The 8,654-nt window shown below is 43.1% G+C and overlaps 1 protein-coding gene across 1 annotated transcript in view; it reads right to left on the bottom strand.

Moving 5' to 3' along the window:
* The window catches only part of slc6a20 (solute carrier family 6 member 20), an 82,805-nt gene that overhangs the window by 8,145 nt on the left and 66,006 nt on the right, over positions 1 to 8,654 (bottom strand). The window lies entirely within an intron of this gene.

The raw sequence follows: 8,654 nt of genomic DNA, 5'->3' as shown, positions 1-8,654 counted from the left end.
ATATTGTAATGACCCCCGGCGTGGAGGAGAGAGACTACCTATACTTTGAGCAGCTAAACTAGCTAGCAGGGCGCTAGCACCTATGCTGTCAATTAGTGCCTACTCCAGGTCCCATACACCGCACGACTCTGGGTAGCACTTGGGCGTGTCCTTCATAATGACTACCATGCAACTCTGTCTTTCTGGTCATTTATTTAGAACACAGAACCGCACCACACATCACATTCCCAACAGGGTCAGTTTTACACATACAACTTAGACTTATGGTTCAGAACACAGCACACAACTAGCTAGCAAAACACATAGCAGTATAATTCATTAAGATAACACACAACAGGGTAACACATCAGAACACAATAAAACACTTTACGACTGTTCCCCGAACTAGTCGCTGAACTCCCATGATGCCCCCCATGCATCATGTCGCTGCCACCAGACCCCTCCCCAATAGCCGACGTAGGTCGCCACAATACTTTTAAGGCCGCCGTCATTTGCGATCTCCAGCAGTTGATCTTCTTCTTGCACAGACCTGCTGGATTCACCTGGTTTGTTGACAGATGGGTTGCGGATCCATTCCTTGGCAGTTCGTGGGTCCTTTGTGGTTGGGGAGTAGCGCTCGAACTCTTTTAAAAGCAAAGACAGGTGATCGTGCACCAGCTGGGAGAATGAAGGCTCAGGCTCAGTCTCACCCAAAATCCCCGCTAATGTTTGAAACATGTCCAAAATGCCTCTGTTGACGCGCCGTCCCCACAAATCCAGTTTGGCTTTAAATGCAGCTACTTTATCTGCCAACTTGAAGACAGTTGTCATTTTCCCCTGAAGTGACAGATTGAGTTCATTGAGCAGGCTGAATATGTCGCACAAGTAAGCCAGTTTTGGCGCTCAAGTGAGCGAGATGTAACCGAGAGAATGCGGTCATTTTTCAAAATAAAAGATTGTTCAGACTCAGATAATAAATAAAACGGAAATAATTAATGATTTCTTGTGCGGCCCGGTACCAATTGATCCACGGACCGGTACCGGTCCGTGGCCCGGGGGTTGGGGACCACTGCTCTAGTGCATCTTCTGCATCTTCTGCACACTGAAAGTAAGAAGCAAATCGAGCAGCTTTATAGAAGTCAAGTCAAGTCAAGAATTTTTATTTTCATTATGCATAGCACAACAAATTGTTTTCTGGCAGCTCTAGGCTTAAAAGATACATTATTTACATAACACAAAATTGTATAAGTCAGTATAAAAATATGAACAAATAAAAAAAAGGGATGTATGGAACCTAATCAGGTCAGTAGCATGTTAGCAGCAAAAGAATGTAGTAACATTATAAGGTGCAGCTCAGTGCAAATCTCAGTCTTTAGGAAGAGGTGTGAGCATGGGTGTGTGTCTGCAGAGGTCCACCAGACCGCCGCCCCTGCTTGATGTGTGCGGGAAGCTAAAGAAGGAGCAATCCGGTGGGAGAAGTTCAGAAAATGCATAATGCTCACCTTCCTTTAGCCTGGTCTCAGTTAACAACATAAAATCCAGTTCCCGCGATATAAAAAAAGTCATTTAGAATAAAAGTCTTGTTAGCTAGAGACCCGGCGTTAATCAAACTGTGGTAGCCAAGATCTGATATGAACTAAATTAATTCAGACAAATTATCTAAATGGTTATTTAATATTACAATACTTCTATACTATTCAATAAATTGTAAAATAATCCAGCAATCTGGATAGGGAACAGAAGAACAGAATCACTCCTCCTGCAAAGGAATAAATACAGTATTAAATGAGAAGACTGTCACAGTCAGTCAGTCAAGTCCAGAGTCCAGAGTCAGATTGGTCCCCTCCCGGTCAGGTTCTGGCTGTTCGTCTGTCCTTCTCAAACGCACACACTTCTTCCTCTCTGACCAACCCTGTTGCCAGCTTTATTCACAGGGTCTTATGTCAGTTTCCGAACTTAGCTTCCTGTCTCCACTTTTAAGAGGAACCACCCTGAGATGTACCCAAAAACAGGAAACAGCTTGACCAGAAAGCTTGACAGTCATGTATGTTGTTTCAACACACACACACCATTCCGAGAACAGAATAAGGTCAATGCCTGCCAAATTATGCAAGCATAGTCCAGCTCACACAAGGCTGAAGTTATGCCCAAGTTATATAAACATCTTTTAACTAGCTATAAATGTACGGTTTGTGTATAATCTACCCACTCTAATAGTATTCTATTACATAGTCCATATTAACTTGTATCTTGTTTGTTTTTGACCACTACAAAACCCATCCGGATCGATGAAGCGAAGTTTGGCGGCTGGGTAGATCATGTCAGTGATCGGAGGTTGGACCAGTTTACACCTGTTCTTGGGCTTCGCAGAAACTGGCAACATGGAAGAGGCTCCTAGAAGTCCGGACCAATGGGCCGAAGGTAAGCGTAGGTAAAGCCAGTGGAAGCTGAACACCAAAAGGCCTTGAGCCTTGCAGCCATTCCTCCCCTCTTACCTCGTCTCTTAGGCCGCTTTCTTCGTGGGCAAATGAAGTAAGGACTGCATAGGATTTAAGCTCTAATGTTTGTTTTCCCATATTTGGGCTTTATGCCAAGTTCAGACTAATTTATGTGCTGTTGTTTGTATTTCCATGTTTGGGTTTTATGATGAATAAACAGGTAAATAAATCCTCCTTTGATTTTATCTTGTTTGCATTCCCTGTTTGGTTTTCCTGCTGGTTACCAACCAATTTATGCTCCATTGTTTTCCCATGTTTGGGTTTTGAAACGATATACCCAATTTTAGATTAGGGTCTGGGCTAGTTAAGTTTAGGATAAGCATATGCGCTTGATGTTAAAGTCCAATAATCTTGGTTAAGTTTAGGCATTAGAGTGTGGAGCGGTTAAGGTTAAGGTAAAACTACGGGTTAGGTGTTAATTTAAGAAATACGTTAAAGATCAATTCTAAATAGAGTTTAAACTGGTTATGGTTAGAATAATCCTATGGGTGGGTGTTAAGAGTTGATGGTTTAAGGGGTAGGTGTTAGGGTTAGAGAGGGTGGTGGGAGAGACTTCGAATCTTCCCAACCATGTACAGTGGGGCATTTTTCCATAGACGAGCGAATATTGAGAAGGGCTGTGCAATCATACACTAATAGAGACGATACATTCCGAATGACAGTCAACTGAAACAGCAAAAACAGGGGAAACAGTAATGCACATGGGAGTGACCAACAGCAAGCCACAGACAATGGTGCCATTTTGGAGAAAATGCAACAGGAGAAAAGGTATCCACAAGAAGATCAGTCAGTAAGGGAAGTCCATAAGTTGATGCACAGAATACAATCAGAATCAGAATGGTTATGCAGATATCGGTGGTCACAAGGCAATCCGGGGTCAGAGCTGGAATAACAGATACAAGAAGAAACGCTGGAAAGTCTGAACATGAGTTAGAACAATCTGGCAGCTTCCTGGTGGGAGGAAGCTGCCTATAAATGGCTGTCAACAGGTGCAGATTGTTACCACTGATTAGTGTAAATAGTCCATAGCTCAGGTGAGACTGTAGACCGCAAGTGGTGTCAGAATAAAAGCATGTTACCGGAAGCAGATGAAACACATGCTGTTATATTGGCATTTTCCTCGCCAATGTGCACTCACTGGTGAACAAGATGGACAAAATGTCCTTGTGTAGGTTTTAATAACTATCAGTGAGAGGGGTGCCCTTTCTTTGAACTTGAACATCTAACCCCCAGAATGTCTGTGCACAGTGTTTTCTCTGCCGAAATATTTACATGACCAAGATGGCGGCACGTGTACAATGCGACGCTCAGCGTCTCCCCAGATTTTGCAATTTTGCAATGATTCTCCTGCTTATTTTGTGTCTGTTTGTGCAGAACAGGTTCACCTTGATATCCTACACCTGGCAAGAACTTTTGGAAAACGGTCTACACCACTCCAGCAGCTTTATCTCCAATCTTTGACTCACCCCTGAAATCTCCAGAACACCGGAGCCTACACACCCAACCGGGCTGAGCGGAAGCGCCCAAAGGCGGCATCAGGATCATAAGCAAAGGCTTGGAAAGCGTGGAAGAGTTAAAGCTAAGCTAAAGTTAACACCACACCAGCACTCTCTTTACCCAGCATTTTCCTCACTGGTGAACAAAATGGATGAGATATGGCTTTGCATCATCAAGAGTAACAGACTTATGGACTGCAAGATTATGATTTTCACAGAAACCTGGCTAAACAGCAGCATATCTGACAGTGCTATCGAGCTAGCTGGATGCTACACACTCGGGGCAGATAAAATGGCAGATGGCTCCAGTAAGACCAGGGGGGAAGGACTGTGCATTTACAGTATGTTAACAAAACTTGGTGTACGAACTCTGTCATCACTGAGAGACACTGCTCAACTAACCTGGAATTTCTTATGGTTAAGTGTAGACCTGTTTACCTTCACAGGGACCAACCACTTCCACTATAATAACTGCAACTTATATCGCCCGGGACTCTAATGCCAAGCTTGCTATGAACGAACTTCATGCGGCTATTAGCAAAAAGACTGCACACCCAGAGGCTGCATTTATTGTTGCAAGTGATTTTAACCACACCAGAGGAAATAAAACTCTGGACCATGTTTACACAAACATGGCTGCTGCATACAAGGTGACCCCCCCTCCCCCACTTGGGACAGTCAGATCACCTTTGTTTGTTCCTCATTCCCAAGTACTCACCACTCATCCACCGTGTGAAGCCGCCTTCAACGAGGACAGACCCTGTACTACAGGACAGGTTTCACCACATGGACTGGAGTAAGTTTGCCTCCTGGGCTACCTGTGACTCTCACTATTAACACTACCATTGATGGTGTCACAACCCAGAAACAGATCATCACGTAGCCAAATCAGAAGCCATGGATGAACAAGGAGGCACAGCTCCTACTGAAGGCCTGCAACTCTTCCTTCAGATCTGGTAATGCACAGGCCTACAGCTTATCCAGGGAAAACCTGAGGAGGGGCATCAAAAAGGCCAAGCAACACTACAAGCTAAAGATCGAGGAACACTTCACAAACTCTGACCCCCAATCTATGTGGAAGGGCATCCAGGTCATCAGTGACTACAAGCCCAGCAACTCCACCCCAACAACCACAGATGTCTGACCTGGGCTTCAGCACCTCCCTCTGCAACTGGATTCTGGACTTTCTGACCAACAGGCCTCAGCTTGTTAGATCAGCCAACATCCGCTCCTCCACCACTATCCTCAACACCGGCATACCACAGGGCTGTGTGCTGAGCCCGTTCCTCTAGTCCCTTTTCACCTACAACTGCAGGCCTGTGCATGGCTCCAACACCATCATCAAGTTTGCAAACAACACCACGGGGATCGGCCTCATCAGCAACAATGATGAGTCAGCCTACAGGGAGGAGGTACAGCACCTGGCTGTGTGGTGCACTGACAATAACCTGCTCCTTAACACCGACAAGACCAAGGAGCTCATTGTAGACTACAAGAGAGAGAAAAGAGGCACACACGACCCTATCCATATTAAGGGGATGGTTGTTGAACATGTCTCTGGCTTCAAATTCCTGAGGACCCACATTTCAGAGGATATGGCCTGGACCACCAACACCCACAGCTTGGTTAAGAAGGCTCACCAGTGCCTCTTCTTCCTGAAAAAAACCACCTGTCTTCAGCCATCCTGGTGAACTTCTACCGTTGTGCCATCGAGAGCATCCTGACCAGCTGTATCACAGTCTGGTATGGAAACTGCTCTGTCTCCAACTGCAGCGGTGCTGCAGTGGGTGGTGAAAACTGCCCAACGCATCACAGGGACTTCACTTCCAGCCACTGAGGGTGTCCACAGGGAACGCTGTCTCTGACGTGTTCACAGCATTCTCAAGGACTCCTCACCCTGCTCACAAACTGTTTGACCTCCTACCCTCTGGGAGGCGCTTCAGGAGCCTCCGGACCAGTAGACTCAGGAACAGCTTTTTCCCCACAGCTGTCTCCTTACTGAACTCTGTCCCCCGTTGACCCCCCACTGCCTTCCTCTATATCACTACACACACTCACCCCTTCTCATTTCTCCTCCTGGGACTAATGCAGTACACTTATGTTACCTGTAACACTGAAGTGATCTGTTAATGTGCACATACTCTACTCACAGAATACTGCTGTTATTCATTTGCACACTATGCACTATGCTGATACTGTATATTTGGAGCCAATCCCAAACTTTGGAAACATTTTACAAGAAGAGGCTGTATTGATTTTTGATGGCAAACTAGACCTACTGCAGTTTGCATAACAGGCTGGTAAAAGACTGGAGAACATTTTTATTCTTGATAGTGTCTAAAAGCATTTTTTAAATAAAATGCAACCTCGCATTTAAATATCCTGAAAGACAGAATTCAGCAAGTGTTAGTAAATGGAGTTAAGTCTCACATTCTGGTTTCAAACATGAGCTCACCTCAGGGGTGTGTACTTTCCCCGCTTCTGTTTATCATATACACAAACCGCTTCAGGTCAGTGAAATAGTGTTCTAGTGAAATTCTCTGATGACACATTACTTATGTCTTTTTTTAAAAACTCAGAGACAGACTGCTGATGTGCTTTACCTGCTTTTGTTGATTGGAGTATAAATAACCTGGATAAGAATGTATCAAAGACCAGTGACTGTTGGCCTTGGGAGAAATGATGACAGACACAAACCAGGCACCATAAACAGCACTGATGTTCAAACTGTAAATACATATACAGTAAGTATCTTGGAACTGTGTTTGATTCAAAATGAAATTTGATGCAAATACAGAATTGATTGTCAGTTGTGGACAACAGAGTATACTTGCTAAGAACGCTTAACATTTTAATGCTTTGTGTTTTATCAGTCTTTAATTGAAAGCCTTTTGACATTTTCTTTTATCCGCTGATTTGGTGGATTATCTGTAAAGGACAGGAACAGTCTTAACACTATAGTTATGATCTGTCCTAAGATATGGTATACAGCTGAAGGATCTGGGCTCCCTTTGGAAAAAACTGGTGATCCAAAAAGCTGAAGGAATCATTAGACAATCCAATCATGTCTTGTCAAATGAACTGAGATTAATGCCACCACGGAGGCATTGTACTTTTAAAAAGGACAAATTCTCATTCTTTTATTCCTTCTGCTATCACGCTGCTGAATGCTGATCATAGGCATTTTATATAATCATCTCTTATGGGAAATATTTTGGTTTATTGTTGTTTTGTGTGTATATTTATTCATTGATTATTTGATTTATGATTTGATTTAGATTTATTTGATTTATTGATTAGTGTCTACCATAGTTTATGTTATATGTTTGCTTGGTTGTGAACTGGTTGATAGTAAAACTGAACTGCCCTTTGGGAAAAGAAAGTTGTCTGAATCCTGACTTAGTCATCCTTGTAGATAGGCAGGCAAAGCTCATCACAGACCCACTTTTTGGAGATTTACAAGGCTCAGCTGTTGAACAGAATGAAGGGCTAGTTTCACTGAGGGAAAGAAAGAAAAAGAAATAGCTTTGCTACTAGCATATCTGCACCAAATGAAGAACGGCCAAAGGTATAGCTGACAAAACATCAAGTAATGTCACTTTCACCAAACCATGCCTTTTCTGCAAAGGAAGTCACACACTAGTGGAGTGTCATCAAATTAGATTTCATAAGGAAGGCTGGTCTCTGCTTTGGATGTCTGAATAAAGGGCATATGAATAAGAGCCATGAGGAAAAATGGTATGCCAAATGTGTTAGATATTCATAGAAAGGACGTTTCCAGGCATGCAGGTGCTGAAGACCAAGAGAAGACTAGTTCAGCGCAAGCAGTAGTCTCCCCAGCACTCATAATCCTAAACCAAAGAAAGGCAGCCTTTGATGGAGCCAGAGACAAATGCATTCTTGCTGTTCTTCCAGTTTATGTAAAATCAAAGAAAGTCAGCAAACCATGCCTTTGTGCAACCCAGGAGCTCAGTGACATTTTGTACAGGTAATAGTAGCATTAAAACATCTAGTAAGAGCAGACTTATACTTTTGGTTCTCACTTATACTGCATTTTTCATGTTACTTTGAACTGGTTGATTAAAAAAAGAAACACATGCAACCAAGACTTAAAAGATGACATTAGTTGAAGAGCAAACATTTGATTTTAAAAACCCAGGTCAAAATGGTCCTGCAACTGCAACTTACACAGAAAAACTGAATAATGATTTTAATGTTCTACTAAATAAATTTGGTCTGTTTTTGCTTGTGAAACAGTTGTAAACTGTCAGTCACATGCAGGGCTGCTTCTGGGCATTTAATGCTTATTTCATTGGTGTGAGAGGATAAGACAAAAGGTGTAAATGGGTTTCACACCAAAAGTGTCAACTCTGGAAACAATGAGACTGTAGTGATTAGCAATAAACAAGATTCCAGAGGTAATATGTAATAAAACAGTATGTAGTTCATATTTAGATAATACTTGTGGTAGTTGTGTAAGGATGTAAGGCTGAGCTCAGTGTGTACGGAAGCTTGATCTGTCTCTGGCGCTTGCAAGAATATCTTGGGCTGTGTCCCTTGTTTAGCCTAGGGGTCAACATCCTGAGTGACTTCCTCCTCAGATAGGGAATGGATATATTGTAGCTGTAGCCTTATGTGAACTGTTCGTGTGCTCTGTTCAGGTTTAGAAAAAGGAAATGTG

This window comes from Monopterus albus, unplaced genomic scaffold (genome assembly GCF_001952655.1).
Source record: "Monopterus albus unplaced genomic scaffold, M_albus_1.0 scaffold245.1, whole genome shotgun sequence".
Classification (NCBI taxonomy): Eukaryota; Metazoa; Chordata; class Actinopteri; order Synbranchiformes; family Synbranchidae; genus Monopterus; species Monopterus albus.
This window is presented reverse-complemented; position numbering and strand designations above follow the sequence as displayed.